This window comes from Megalops cyprinoides, chromosome 2, assembly GCF_013368585.1.
Source record: "Megalops cyprinoides isolate fMegCyp1 chromosome 2, fMegCyp1.pri, whole genome shotgun sequence".
Classification (NCBI taxonomy): Eukaryota; Metazoa; Chordata; class Actinopteri; order Elopiformes; family Megalopidae; genus Megalops; species Megalops cyprinoides.
Genome location: NC_050584.1, coordinates 35,941,294 through 35,957,465, shown reverse-complemented (window position 1 = coordinate 35,957,465; position 16,172 = coordinate 35,941,294). Strand labels below are relative to the sequence as shown.

General features: G+C 38.8%; 1 protein-coding gene across 2 annotated transcripts in view; it reads left to right on the top strand.

Annotated features, from left to right (window-relative positions):
• LOC118772998 (F-box-like/WD repeat-containing protein TBL1XR1) overlaps positions 1–16,172 on the top strand; it is a 62,050-nt gene that overhangs the window by 16,823 nt on the left and 29,055 nt on the right. For both annotated transcript variants that reach the window (XM_036521723.1, XM_036521722.1), the window contains exon 2: positions 14,406–14,481. The gene's annotated coding sequence lies outside the window, so the exon portion shown is untranslated. The remainder of the gene's footprint in view (positions 1–14,405; positions 14,482–16,172) is intronic.

The window sequence follows — 16,172 nt, the reverse complement described above, 5'->3', positions numbered from 1 at the left end:
TCTTTGACATGCAGTCCTATAACAGATTATCACGATGCTGATTCCAGCGGAAAAAAAAGCTGTTAAACACTAAAACACTACTTGAAGGCTATTCTGTATGTTGATACCCTGATTTTTCATCTCAGCATTTAACCTTTATATCCCCACCTGTGTGCTTCAGAATAGCTTTGCTCATAATCTGGGAGATTTCCCACTCATGTGTCAGGAATGATAGCATAGCTGTAAGTAAGAAGGACGGTGACACTGTTTTTGGTCATGGCTCTGGTCACCCACATAAATGTATAAACAGGAAATAAACATTTATGAAGTATGTAAAGCTTTTTCCCCACTGCGTAGAAGACAGACATTACTAAAATGTCACTTGCTACTAGCCTTAATGTCCCTGCCTCTCTCTATATATCGTTCCTTACAAAGATTTTGCTTTTTGCATGACAACTAGGCCTCTGATAGGGGCACCTTTGGCTCTTGCTTTGTCAGAGTTCTCATTCTCAGGTTTTCAAATGGTGCATATGCTCCTTGCTGTTTTTATCCTCAGTTGTGAACTGCTTGATTTTATGCTAGACCTTTCTGGTATCAGAAACGGTGGCTTTCCCTGTGTTCTACTCTCTTACCATGGTGCTATGTCCTATCCCTTTCTCTAGTTTTGTAATTATTTCAGGTTTTGTATCAATTGACAGTCACTCCTTTATGTTTTTTTTTGTCATTTTGAATTGTCAATTTTCCATGTTTTTTGCATATGTGTGGTTTCAAACCTGTTTGGCTGTCTGAGTTGTTTGCAGCTCTGAGGTTTAGGTCTTCAAGGTTCTGCTGTACCTTATCTTTAAATTTAAAGATCTGTGCAGGCCTAAAACTTGAGCCCAACCCAACCTATGTACTTAAATACCTGAACCAAACCTGGCCTAAAGATAATAACTTGTTACCTGTTTCTTGACTCCACCCGACCCTGACCCCATCCTGGCTGGGGGACCCGTGTGTGAAAATTCTTGCAATTACTATAATGAAATTCAGCATTAATCAAAGCGATCTTACCAAAAGCCTGTCCTTTTTGATAAAACACAGTGCGCTCAATGAATAAAGGGCTGTACAAAAATACATAAGCCACAGTATGTAACATTCAGTAGTTTAACAAATGAACACATTGCAGTCTGTCTTTGGTGGGAAAACAGCACACTATATGGTGAAATAAAAACTTGTAATCTTACAAACTTGTAATCTTACAAGGCATTGACACAAAAAGCACAAGCAACACAATCCAATGCCACCTCAAGGCACTGACCAAGTGTCATAGGTGTAACTAAAAAGCTGTAGGAGGAGCTGTATTCAGAAATCAGATGGAATAATAATAACAAATAATGATAACAGTGAGTTGTTTTTTTTTAGATTCAGCTCAACTGTTCAACAAGCAAACAGACCTTTTTGGGAAAATGGATGGCACATAAGCGACATTAAGTTCTCCCTGTCTAAGTAAGTGAGTAAATAAATCAATCCTCCGTTCAAGTGCGATATATTTGATAGCCTTAAAGACGTTCCCTTTGTGCATATGTAATTAATTCAAAATGAGATCAGACTCTCACATCCAGAAATACTGAGCCTGACCTGACTGGAACTGAGTCTTATGGTGCAATTATAAGCCTGAAACAGTTGGGTGCAGGTCGGGTTGTAGGGCTTTTTCTGCATGGTCCATTGATGTTAGAGCTGTGCAAGTGACCCTTTGCAGTCATGTCAGTCACATTCAGCAAGCAACATGTGATACCGGATGTCTCCTTAGTACTTTTTCCTACTTCAGGAAAAGTCTGTGTTTTCCACAAAACAATCAGGAGTCTTTGCATGCTTGTAGATTTCCTGTGCAGCGGGTGGTTCATTCTGATGGGTAATGTTCTCTCCACGGCTGTGAGAAATTGATGACTAAGCGTGGACTTTAATCTGATAGTATGTGTGCTTGAATGCATCTAAAATGCCTAACAATTAAAAAAAAAAAAAACAATTTAAATTTCAAAAAAGGAAAAAAATTAAAGGAATAGAGGCTGGTAATTTTATTACCCTTGCATTCTTATTTTATGGACTTGTGTTTAAGCAAAGGAAACATCCCACATGTTTTGGTATCAGCAGCTTGTTTGAGAACCAGATTGAAAAATGCTCATGGACTTGTTTGAGACTCACGTGAAAATGCTCAGCAAGAAGGGACATACTTACTGAATTGAATTTAACAATCTGCCCAGTTGTGAAGGTTCTGAGCTGTTGTTTTTACCAGAGGAAATATGATTTACTTTGACCCTTCAGTTTACTAGATTGTCTCCATAAGAGCCCCTCCAGTCCCAATCTGCCCTTTGTCACATGACACTTCTGGGACCATGATTTCACCCTAGGGTTTATTACTTCAGGGTATACCATTCAGTGTTTTGAGGTCAGTGAGCTGAACATATTCAAAGTTCAGTATTCCACAGTCAGCTAGCAAGAATTAGAAAAAATCCTGTTATATTTTCCATCTTAACTTCAACCCTCTGTGTATATAATGCATATTTACACGCCCTTTAAAAAAAGAACTGTGTGGAAATTTGTGTGGAAACAAGTTAGATTACTCATACAGGTGTAACAAGGGCTTAAATCTAGGGTTGGGTATTCGGGTTTTTTCCAACACTGGTGCTAAAGCGATACTTTTAAAACGGTACCAGTGCCCAAACGGTGCCTGAACCGGTACTTAAAAAAAAAAGCACAAAATGACGGTTGACAACATTAAAGAACGGCTTTTTTATTGATAAGGCAAATTTGAACTTGAAAATATATTAACTGTTAACAGTTTAACCCTTTCGCACGTGACTTATTTTTATGCCATGTAGCGCGGTTGTTACGTTACATGGTTCATTATGTTTTCATTAGCATTAAGCTTCTCATAGTTTTCAGTCAGTATTTTTTAACTTTAAATCAGTTTCCTAAAAGCTAAAATTAACTAGAATTTTTCCAAACTAGTGTTCTAATCGCACCTTTTTTAGCATACGCGCAAAATGGCTAATCAGACCGGTGTGACTGTACACACGAAAAGGTTATTCCATTAGTTTTCTTTGTGCGTGCGCTTTGTATTTTAAAGGCTCATTATTACGGTTTTGTATTTCTCTGCAATGTAGTACAGTGTTAACAATGTTACTTATAGCATCCTTTTTCAGCCCTGGTACTCAAACCATTTTCTGATACCTCAAAAAATATGTATTTAGATAATGAAATTAACATCATAAACGTGCGACGACTAGTCGACTAATGGCTTGAACTAACGACTACTAGTCCACTAGGAAAATCTTTGGTCGGGGGCAGCCCTACAAACTATTAGTTATATTTTGTGCATGTACTCTGTAAGTAGTAAGTGTGAGCAGTCAATGAGCTCACATTCTTTTCATATGAAACAGTGAGCCATGCTCATGCAAAAAAGCTCTGTAACAGAACACATTGCCTGCCGCAGCGAACCTTTACTTGGCATCTCCTGACCTTGATCATCCCACCTCCTCATGCTGTTCCCAGCTGACCCAATTAAACCCGTTCTCAGTACTGTGCTGGGGCTTTTTTGGCAGGGACAGGTCTCATCCACTTCACAAGTGGACTCAAACAAAGGTGAAAATTCTGAAGCCACTCCAATCAAAAAAAAAAATTATCCCATTTTCCAATTTTCTATGCAAAGTGGCAGTGATTAACCGACAGACGAGCCTCATCTATCAAAATGTTTGTAGAAATCAGCGTATTATGTTCTTGGGAAAGTTTGTTTGAAGAAGTCTTGTCAGATTCATGAAACTTGCAGAAGCAACCAATCTTGTTCATACCCTCATTCAAATGATGGAAAATCCCAAATAGATGTCAGTTAAAAAAAAAAGCCTGTCTTGGCTTACAGTGAAATTTGTATCCAAAATATATAGAGTGTGTGGGGGGTAGACATTAGAGATCTAAGCCAGGGGTGAAAAGGCTCACAGTTAGATGTATGTATTCTAGGCAAATAGTGAATCTCAATTCTGATTTCTGAAGCGATGAGCGGGTCATTGGGCCTAGCGGCCTCCTGCTGCCATATGTCTGGCAGTGAAGGAAAACAGCATAGCAGGTGAATGTGTTTTTGCATGCCATCTCAGGTGTGTACAGAAGTGTTCTGCTTGCTTTGTCCAAACACATTCATCAGCCTTTTAGCACACTGATGGTGTGTTCCATCACTGAGCGAGTGTGCATATGTAGTTGGTTGTGTGCAGTCTCCTATGGTATCTGTCAGTTGGCCAACAGCTTCATCAGGCAAGGTTTAAGCATGTAACCCCTATCACATATAGTACAGAGAAATTCACAATAACAATTTGGCAGATATGTTTGATAAGCTGAATGGTAGCATTAGTTAACTAATATATCTTTATGTTTATATCAAACAAGATTGAACAGAATATCATTATGTTCACATACAATGTCTGAATAAGTCTGGAATAGTCATAAAATTTGTTTGGATTGAAGTAGAAGTTTGAAATAAGAACAAACAGATGAATTATAAAATGTTGGTCAAGTTGATTGTGTGCATGCTACAAGCACAGAATCATTTCTTTGCATGAATTTCGAATCTGGCTCAATTTCCTTTTTTTTAACATGAAGCTGAAGAAAAGAAGCTCCTCTAATAGCAGATGAAATGGACCCTAACTGCTGTAATGCATTGCAACATAAGAGAACTGAGAATGATCCGATTAATCCTTTTAATGTCAGGCCAGGCCCAGACCACACCAGTGCAGTTATCTTGCTCTGGCTCTCCACTACTGCTTATCATTTCATGTTCCACACCTTTTTGGAAGCATACAGCCAGCATTTCACAGTGATGTAAATAGAACGTGGGTATCTTCAACCAAAATTAATTGCAGACAAATACAGTACCTGCTGCTCCAGGGGAAGCAGGCGAAAGGTCAGTATTTCCGTCATTTATCAACAGATAAAGCAAAAAAAATCCCATTGAAAACCTAGGTTTAGGTTGTGTAGTCTGAAACTGTAGTCACTAATCCATAGGACTGAACGCTATAAGTGAAGCTGCCTGGCTACAGCCAAAATCACCTCAAATGTTGAAACTGCTCAGTCTTCAACGTGAGGTCAAATAATCCAAATTATTTTGAATTTTTCATTACCTGTAACAATATTGTTTTGATCATCTACTCAGAAAACTGTTCAGTGACACCCAAGATCAAACTCAGGGGACAAGCTTCTCGCATTATTTGAGATTTGCAATAAAAAAAAATTCTGGCTTTAACTGGCTTTCACAAGTCTTAGCACATAGCGTGATTAACTGGACACATTTGGTTGTAGGACAGCATCTTTTCAATATTTTATAGTGGGTTAAACTTGGATTATTTTGAGAGTCAGTTTATCAGCTTTGGTTGATTTTGACTATATCTCCATACAGTTCATGTCAATATCAATAATACAGTGTAGACACCACTGTTTTGACGCTGCTCAAAGGCCCTTTGATTTATTGCTAGTGCTTCTCACTGTTGTTAAGGGAGGGAAAGAAACAGTCTTGAATGCCTGGATCTCTTGAAGTTATAAACAAATTCCAGTACTGTAGTTTAAACTGCTTGACTTTCAGTGTCTACAAAACAGAGGCACTTAACTGTGTTGATGAAGTGAACAAAAGTTAGTAGAGGCTACTATAATTTGGCTTGAAGAAGGAGTTATATACTTGGTTCTTGTCATCTGTATGGGATAATAATTTTCTTTCTCCCATAATTTGTCATAATTTGAGGTCATTTTTCATGGTCTGATGTGTTTTGAGACTTATTTTTCACAGCTGAATTCATGCAACACTCACATGAATAAATTATTAATAAAGCAATATGAATAAATTCATACAGAACTAGTAACTGACAAACCTAATGAGTCCTGGTGGTCATTTTCATCAGTGTGATAAGATTTGATATACTGTCACTGAAATAATCATCTCAGTCCAAGGTGTATATATCACTGGTGAGAAGGAATTAAATTGGCAATCAGGGATGCAAAAGCAGAATGGAAAATTACTGCAGGGGTGAAATTAATTTTGCAACTTACAGATGGGACACCACAACAACAACTCTTGCTATTAATTCAGTGAGGGGGGAAAATCATGTTTTGGGTGGATTTGAATAATGATCTTCATGCAAAGGTGGAGCTTACCACATCAGAGTACTCAAGCAGCAGCAGTTACACACTGAGCGTGAATCACCCCAGGTTTCATCACCATTTATTTCCAGCTAGAGGCTGAAGCCATCTTCATAATAACATGAGGCACGGTTCAGAAGCTGCTGCACCGTCACTTCATTAGAAACAGTGAAACAGTGCTTAAAATATGGTCTCTCTTCCACAATGTGATAATGATTAAGGAAAACTTTAAGTTGGTTAATTAAATTACAGGTCTAAATTCCACATGTGCAGCATCTCTAAGGAATTCTGTCCTTTTGTCTGTCATTTAATCAATTTAGTTAGAAATACTTGAATGGATGAGTTATTAGCATTTCATGCTGGGCAGTAGAGGTGATCACTGATTACATTTTTTCCCTCCATCTTTTAGGGAAATGTCAGAATTACAGCTGCACTATAGGATGTAGATTATGTCATTAAGCCAATATCAGCACAGGACAGGACTTCTAATTTTATTTCTCCTATAACAAGCAGTATGGAAATTGTGTTGTATGAAAAAAATGTGTTGTATAAAAAAATAATCTTTCCATTCCATTGTCTTTTTGTAATGTAATGTTTTCTATAAGCCTGTTTTCTATAAGTGAAATATGACCCTGTGCAATTCTGGTGTTTGTAGAACCTTGAAAAGTGGCAAATACACAGTTCTCAGTTGTTAAGAAAGTAAGTGTGAAAGTTTCTAAAAATAATGAACTGGTGGAACAGATCCAAGGATCTGCGCAGTATTTCTGTACAGATGTACCCATGGCAACATGTCCTGTGTCATTACCATCACTTCAGTGTGTAGCTTTCAGGGACAAAATGGGGCACAGATAGTCACTGGATAGTCATGTGGTCCTCTGTGAGGTGCAAGAGTATGGCAGCAGTTGCATATTGAGTCTAACTACCTTGTTGTGTGTCTTTTTTTAAAATACTGAAGCCTCAACAACCGGTAAGAAGGTCTGCCAAATACAGCACAGCTATCAAACAATTTTCTTTACCAAAACAGTAAAAAATCCAGTTCTGTTACTGAACAGAAAAGTTCAAAATAGTTGCCTTGTTCATATGTTTACAATAAAAAAATGAATACAGTGACTGGCACAGGCACTCTGTGGTTGGGGCTAAACCAGTGAAAAGAAGTATCAGTAGTCTAAAACAGGGGTCTCCAACCTTTTTTCATCTGAGAGCTACTTTGGAAAAATGAAAGTGGCGGAGAGCTACTCATGTCTTATTACTCACACTTATTCACATAACGTATAACTCACACTTATTCACATTAACCAGCTGAATTAAGCTTCTTTTTGTATATACATGTATCAAATGTCAATATCCAAAGCTCACACTTTAGATCAAAGCATCTTAAATTCACATCAGTAGCATGTCAAATGTATGTTCTGTATCCATATGTTTCAAATTTCAATGTGTCAAGCTCCTTGCAGCGAAGGGCAAGAGCAGTCACCCAACCCGGCCTCGAACCCGGGGTCTGTGGGATACCAAACTGCAACTTTGACCGCGACGCCAAAGAGCCAGGCTCGTTGGTAGGGCAGTCAGAGCGCATACTCAACCGTAGTGACAGCACTCTGTCACACACATATCAAAACATCTTAAATTCACATCAAAGTCATAGAAAACATTACTACGTGTTTATGTCACAAATTTGGTGATCACTGGATGCTATTTTGGAACATTAAGCCACGTTAAGCCTTTTCCTTATAATGGGCATCAGTAGAGAGGAAAACGCTTGATGTAAGATAACGTCCATACTCATAGGATTTCGGTTTTGATTTTTTGACAAGTGAAAGTGTTTATGACCAGACATATCCGAGAGAAATTTGGTGATCATTGATCGCTGTTTTGGAACATTAAGCCACGTTAAGCCTTTTCACGAGCTTTAGAATGTCCCTGAAGTGGCGCTGAACATCATTTACCAACTGAAACGCTGGTACCGCAGAAGAGGCGCACACACTTGTCCTTCACATTCGTGGGAAAAAAAAAAACTCGCATTCCCATTCCGCATGGAAATAGCATGTTTTTTTTGGCCTGGCCACTTTCTTTATTCATCATAAACCTGGCTATTTTATAGGCTAAACTGGCTTGCTAACACCACCAAACTCCTTGCTTTAGCTCAGTTGCTATCTCAGTAGCTAGCCTACAGGGTAACTGACGTGACGTGTTGGAAAACTTGACAGTAGCCTAACTTATTTGATTGACAGCTGATATCATTTTGTGTTGGAGGGGGGTGGGACGTCTGTATTATTGATTGGATTGAAATGGGGAGAGGTTTACAGGGTGCATTTATTTGTTGTCAGATTTTTTTTGTACATAATCTTAGAACCTTTTGGCAAGCTACTCAAAAACAGGCAGTGAGCTACCGGTAGCTGGTGAGCGACGTGTTGGAGACCCCTGGTCTAAAGTTTCAGCCTGAGAGACCATCAGTCTTACATTCATCTGTTAATGAAATTGAACTTTGCTAGAGAGAATTTATTAATGAGAGTTTCTTCACTCTAATAAAACAGTTACCAGAATTCATGGCAGCATGTGCATAACTGTAAGCCTGCTGGTACTGTTACCACCTGTTGGTAAACGTCAACACTGGCTAACTTGAAGCTAAGCATTAGCCAGCTGCATACAACGATGATGCAGTGCATAGCAGGATTGGGGTCAATTCAGTTTCAGTTCAGTTAGTTCTGGGAATGAATTGAAATCCAATTCATGAATTGAAAGTTTGTTGAAGATAAATGTGTGGATTTTCTATTCCTGAATTGAATTACAATTGAGTTGAGTTACAATTGAAATGAAATTGAATTGACCTCAACCATGCTATACAATGCACAATCATGGTATTCAGCTGACTGGTGGCTTACTTCAAGTTAGCCAGGGATCACAGTCATTCGCATGCTTCAAGGTTAGCCAGTGTTGACAGTCTTGCACATGTTCCTTCAGATTTGTTGTCACTTTTGTTTTAGAGTGAGTAAATTATCATTGCGTCTCATACGAACAAATTAATTGACAACTTGGAGTCCTTTAGTCTCTAGTCTATACTAGTCTCTTAGATCAAAATGGGAGTCGATTACGAATAATGCTGCTGGACAGTGTTGTGGAATTTAATGAATTTCTTCACTTTATGCTCATATGCTTTACTCCAACTCCAACTTTACTCCTGCCTGGCTTGCTAGTAACAGACAATAATAATCAATAATACAATAATAGTCTGCAATAATCAATGATCCAGCTGGCTAGCTAACGGGAGCGGACTTATTCAGTGCAAAATGAACATGACACTCTATATGATTAATAGATTAAAGGCTGTTAAATGTGGGGGTAGTATTATCTTGACCTGAATGTTTTAAAGTTTTCCGATGAAGTTTACTATTTGATATACACTCTACCAGACGGATACAACACCATTCTTCCATGAGACTTCCATCCCTTGGTTTTTTTGATTGTGATGGTGCTAAACGCTGTCTCAGGTCCTAAACTGGACGAGACCACTCCCATCAAGACAGAAATACTTCACCACAGCATGAAGCTGATCACTCAGAATGGCTTTTTATATATCGGCGTCTACCTTGCGCTCTAAAGGGTTGAGTAGACATAAACCCTGCCGGGAAAATGCACCCCACAGCATAACAAAGCCACCAGAACCATTCACTGTGGGAACAAGCACTCAAGCCTGTAGGTTTCTTTTGGTGTGTGCCACACATGCAATTTTCCACTTGTTGAGAAAAGGGTGAAAGATGACTCATCTGACCATATGACTTTTTTCCACTGCTCAGGAGACCACAGCCTGTGTTCTTTGTTCCACTTTACTTGAAAACATGCATTTTTCTGTATAACAGGGGCTTTATACACTGCAGCTCAACCATAGTATCCTTCTCTGTGATGCTCTCGACATACTGTTCTTGATGAAACTGCCTGCTCTCACCATAGATATTTTCAGTCAGCTGATTCAGAGTTGCTTGTCTGTTTTGCCTTGCATCTCGAACCAATGCATGGACATCATGGTCGAGGAGTACGCTCTTTCATGTTGATGATGTCTTTCTCTCAGGCTTACAGCTACCAACATCATTTAGCTGTGTTCAGTGTGAAACATCAACAAGTTAAGCAGCCTTCATCCCTGTAGCTCCAAATGTGCCCCAAAACCCATCCTTCTCTCAGAATCACTGTGATCTCTCCTAGCCATGGTAACCAAAATATTTGAGCAACTGGGCCTGCCAAGCATTTTTATACATGACCATGTGCATAACGGGGTGTTAATTAACTCAGGAACCACACCTGTGTGGAAACACCTTCTGTTATTAATATTATTTTTTACTCAAGTGTGTCCTTTTTTGGCAGCTAACCTGTAGTTACCTTCTGCAGCAAACTATAGCTAAGTAAACATGGTAGGGCTGACCAGCCATTTGGTAGCTGGGTATAGTCATAGCTGTTTGCAGAGGTTTGCTTGATCTCAAGATAGAATTGATTTCTTGTATGTACATACCTTTTAAATGACCACCGGGTTTAATGCAGATATCAGCCTGATCACTTGGCTTGGCTGATCTGTTGGTCATCTTCTATTGCTTATACCATTAATACCCTGATCTTTTAAAAACATATTTCAACAAAACATTAGCCTATTATGTGTTTTAGGCCGTGTAAAACCAAGAGGAGAGTGTTGAACACATTACATGCAGTACACTGTATCTGAAGTAGATCCCTTTTCTTAGGCAGAACAGTCATTGTGTTTGCTGCAAAAAGTGCAGATGTGGTTAGGATTAAGTCTGGGCCAGACATAATGTGCACTTGGGATCATTTTCCTTTATGTGGGTGGGAAGGGTGGGGGGTCATCCTCACTCACCATGTTCAGGATCAAGGGGACTACATTGTGTCATTCCTGTGCCAGATTTCTTTGTGTTTTTTTTTTGTTTGTTTGTTTACAATTACAGAAAAAATGGGCATAACCACGGTTTATATTATCATTTTACCAAAGAGAGAAGACACAGTTTAGAGCCCAACGGAAGATTATTATTAAACCATACAGGAGACACTTTGTGGAACTTCAAAGTAAAGGTCAAATATTTACATGCTTGTATCCATACATGTAGCTTAGCCAAAATCAAGCCTGCTGATATAGTGGAAGTTATTTGCTTCACACCTGAAAATGGTAAATCCTGAATTCGTAGAGGCATAGCTGTCCTACTTTATCAGGAAGAGAGCTTTGATTAGGTGTCAAATCATGATTTAATTATTCTTGATTGAAAAGATCAAAAATACAATTTGGAAAAGCAAACCCACCAGAAGATTTGGACTGCTGTAGTATTGAGAGACAAGTTCTAGATTTTATATTATTATGAATAAAAGTCCCGTACATAGTATAAATTTCTTTAAAGAATCTAGATGAGAGTATGAGAGGAACCATGGAAAATCAAAAGTTGAAATGAGGGACAATATTCATTTTTGCTACAGACATCCTGTCAGGCAATGAAAGGTGTTGTGGGAACCACCTACCCAAGCCTTTTTTGAGATTATCTGACATGTCCAAGACGTTTCTTTTCCTCAGAGTTGGGTGGAATTTTCTCTCAGATTCCTAGATCTGTGAAGTCTTTCTCTGTACTGCGAAAACTGGAAAACTGGATGGCTTAAGTGGATGGCTAGCTGAATTAAGACAGATATTGTGAGCCATTAAGGTGGATTTTAAACAGTTAATTTTATAACCTGGAAATGATCTGAATTGCTTAAATAATGAGAGGATATGGGGAGCTGGGTTGTGATAGTCTGAATAATAGAGGGAGTATATTGTCTGAATATAAGGAGATGCAATACACAGTGCCATTCATGTGTATGGGTAAGATGAGGGGATTTTGTCTGACTGCCTGGGCTAGAAGATCTAGGGAGAGGGCGAACAAAAGTAGACAGCCCTGTTTTACCCCTTTTTCACTGGAAAACTGAGGACATCTTATGGCCTGTTAAGACACAGGTGGTTGGGTCATTGAAGAGGGTATCATTTGAACTAAAAGGGGCCAAAGGGTAGAGAAGGAAGCATTGGGCCCCCTTCATTTTAAGAGAGGCCAGGCACAGAGAGAATGCTTTGCAGTTAAGTTAAGGTGCTAGACTAATCAGCAAAAAGCAGCAGGCGAGACTGCTTGGTCAGAGTGCCAGGGTTTCAGTAAGGTTTAAGGATCTCTCACCTGTTGTTCCTGTGAAATTTGAAGATGAGTGTCCTCAGCTGGTTTGATGATATGTCCACATGCTGCAGGTGAAGACTCAATGAGCTCTCTTGATTTTGATCAGACCTCTCCCAATTTTAAGGTAAATTGACTAGGTGTAGCTTGTTTAGATGATTACGGCAGCTTGCTGTATGTCAGTTTGTCCAGTGAAGTGACTTGAGTTTATTGCAGAAACTTTGGTTTCAATTTTTCGTGAAGTTGGCTTTTAAAGAGTCAGTGCCTTTGAGGATAGCTCTTTGATCAAAGTGGCTCAGTCAGCGAGGTATCAGGCAGATGTATCAGGTAGCTGGCCAGCTTCCATTTGTGGGTCTAGTGAGGCATGTGCGCTGTCTGTGTGTCCCCCTTTTGAGTTAGCCCACACAATTTCTTTGATCTGTTTCATGATTAGTTGCTTTCCTTATAGCCGGTTTGGAGAAAGGAGAATAAGGAATAAAAATCCATGTCCTCCACTGTTCTATTCTTTTCTCTGCGGAATCCATTTGTTGTAAAGAGTGCTCTACAAGAACAGAATGAGAATTGCTCTAAAAAATGTAAAAAATGTTGGGTATACAATCTTTCCTGAAGCCCAACTGGAAGCCCCAGTGGTTTGTGCTTTTGTTGAATTTCCATAGGTATCCCTGACCTTTGGTTCATTTCAACACTGTATGGAGTTGAGTGTGCTTCAATCTACATGCCAGCTGTTACACAGGGCAACAGAGTAGTGCTTGCTAATCAATGTTTTTGTTGTTGTTGATAATAATAATAATAATAATAATAATAATAATAATAATAATAATTATTATTATTATTATTATTATTATTATTATTATTATTATTATTATTATTATAACTGTCATCATCGTTGTTTTCTATGTGCATTCCTCCATTTTGTAATTTTTCTCTCAGTGATAAAGCAAAAAGCAAAGACCATTATCTGTGGTCTTATTTATTAATGAAAGGCACATACGAAAAAAGTGTAGCCTAATGTGGGCTAGGATAAATGCCACAGTAGACTGTTACTGCCTACTTATTTCTCAATTCCAACTCAGAAAAGAGGGCAGCACTTGTTTTACCTCAACTGCAGACAGAGCGATGATTAACTCTTTTGCATGACAGTGCTGTGTTTCCCTGAGAAGGCTCTTACAGTGGATAGTCTAGTTGCTAGAGGCAACCTGTAACACTCTTATTTACAATGGGATTTATTGTGGCATCCAGGCATAACACAGAATCTACAGAATATTTAGCATGGGAGCAACAGAACTCTTGGATGAAAAGTGTCATTCCTCTGAATAACCTATTTGCCATGTATCCATGCCAACTATGAGCTAAGGAGTATTGCAGGCATGTTGCTGAACATGGCTTGGATTTGTACACTGAACACCCCACCCTGCCCCATCTGTCTCAGAAAAAGTCAAAGCATCCACTATGGTATGCTATCCCTGTTGAGATAGCTGAGGGATTGTCCTGTTTAAGTCTTCTGTATTTCTGGCGTTCTGTTGTTGATCCTTTAAAGCTGCGTGTAATGAAAAACAGATCTGTAACCTTTCACATGAAATTGAATAAAGCCTTCATCCATCTGTAACCTATGGATTGGTAAATAGTATTTGCTGACAGGAGTCATAATCTGGGTTCCAAGATGGTGTGGTTTATTGGCTGAAATTGAGTTGTATACATAGGTTGTTAGGCCCTTGGGGGTTAATATAAAATTGTGCCTGGGATTTGCTGTGCAGGATGTTTATTGTTGTGGTTCAGATGCACTGAGATGTGACTTTAGCCACTTTTTGTAACAACTACCTTCACTAAAAACCATTGACATTCTCATCCTTAAACTATTGGGAACTGCACTGTATGACACATTCATCACATTGCAGTGTCCTAAGATCTAAAATTTTATGGTATTCAAAAAGGAAGCAAAGGTATCATTGATAATTCTGTCAGTTTTCGATGAATTTTATCTTGAACTGCATACATTCTGTATTGGCCTTAATCTCATCTTATTTGCTGGAGGACATATCGATTGCGTATTTATGCAGGTGTGTAATGTTTTTTTTTTTTTTTTTGTCTCCCTAGACTAAAAGAAGGTACTCACTAGTACCGTGAGGCTGTCGGACCAACATCGGCTGTCGGAACAATACTCGGTCACATGGTAAGTAAATTTACATAAGGGGATAAAAACTTTACATACTGTCTGTTAATGAACTTATTTTTTCTTCTTCCCACTGCTTAATATGGTAGCACAGTGAATCATAACTGCAGTGAAAGATAAGGAATGCAGTAATTCATATAAAAGGTAATGACTTTTTTTTTTAAATGATATTTTAATGACTGTGTGGTAAAACAGCACATGCAAACCACTGCCAGAGTCCTGTCAAAAAAAAATTTCTTCATTCAGTTCAGGCATGGACAAGTTTATGTTTGGCTTCAGTACAGCCCCAAGCAACAAAGGTCTAGGGAGGACTAAACTAAAAACAACTAATATATCCCCCATTTCCATTTCAGTGGGTCAGCATATTTACCTTAATACTTACTGTCTGTAACTGATCACCCTCGACCCCCAACCTCCCAACCCTGACCCTTGCTCCATGTTCACTTAAATGCAGTCAAGAAGACATTTCTGAGGTTCTTGGAACTCAACCAGTGAGATAAATACATAACAGTGTACCTCTTCTTGAGAGACCTGAGTGTCACGGAGTCTGTTAGAGTTGGGCTGCCAGAGGCACTGATAGCAGCACTGTATTTCTGGGGTGTACTGTATGTGTGCGCATGCATGCACGACTGCGTGTTATGGGTGGATGATCGTGCAGGATTTGCATTAAGCTCCAAATGGAACCGAGCGTCAACACTGTGCTGTCAACCCGGGTGACCTGTTACAAGGAAGCAGTAATTCAGAAACATTCCTCAGTTCTGTTACTCTTCTGCCAGACAGCAGTTGGGCTGACGTGGACTGATGATTGTACATCACTGAAATGGAACAAGTGGTCTGAAAGGCCGTGGCAAATTTAAGAGCCATTCTTCACTTCCATTATTACCCAAGGGCCTTATTTTAGGCCAAGAGTAATTAGTCGTAGCTCTTTGATGTGCTTTCTACCTTAATTTCTCCAGTCTTTGTTTCTGTGATTGAGAATGATGTTGCTACAGCACGTCTTCATACTTTCCACACAAATTTTGAATCTCAGTGGCCAAATACCTATAGTTTTCTTGTAGTTTACATTGATCTGTAGAAAGGCATGATTGGGTGTAATTCTGGGGTTTGCCCACCACTTTGTTTGGGCTGTAGTGCAGGGTATCATCCCACTGCTTTCTGTGATAATATGGTAATGTATTGCTTTTTAACAAGGGAATAATGAATCCTTTTCTGCTAATACTGTATTTTAAAAAGATTGTTTTTGTGGATAATACTACTGATGAGTCTGGTGATGGGGCTGCTTATGAAATGTCTTGTGGTGTCTGTGGCTGTAACAGATTCTGTTCCTGGTAGATAAAGAATAGTTTAATTTAGAAAGCACTCTAAATAAAAAAAATATGTTTACACCAAGCATACAAATTAAAAAAGAAATACCATTGCCCATGGATAGAAGGCAGATAAAGCCAGTAAACAATAAACTTCAGCTCTTAAAATGCTGTTCTGAAACCATTTTACCAGTTTTCTGCACTTAATAATATCAGTTAATGACATCATTTTTTTAAATTATTTATGATGCTGTACTCGTGCTGTATGGTGAATCACGTACAGTATAGGTCTACATAAAACTACACAAACAGGGGACAGCAAATTAAGCACAGGCTTGCATTTGAATAAATAAATAAGGAAATAAGCAAATGAAAAGTAAGTAAAGA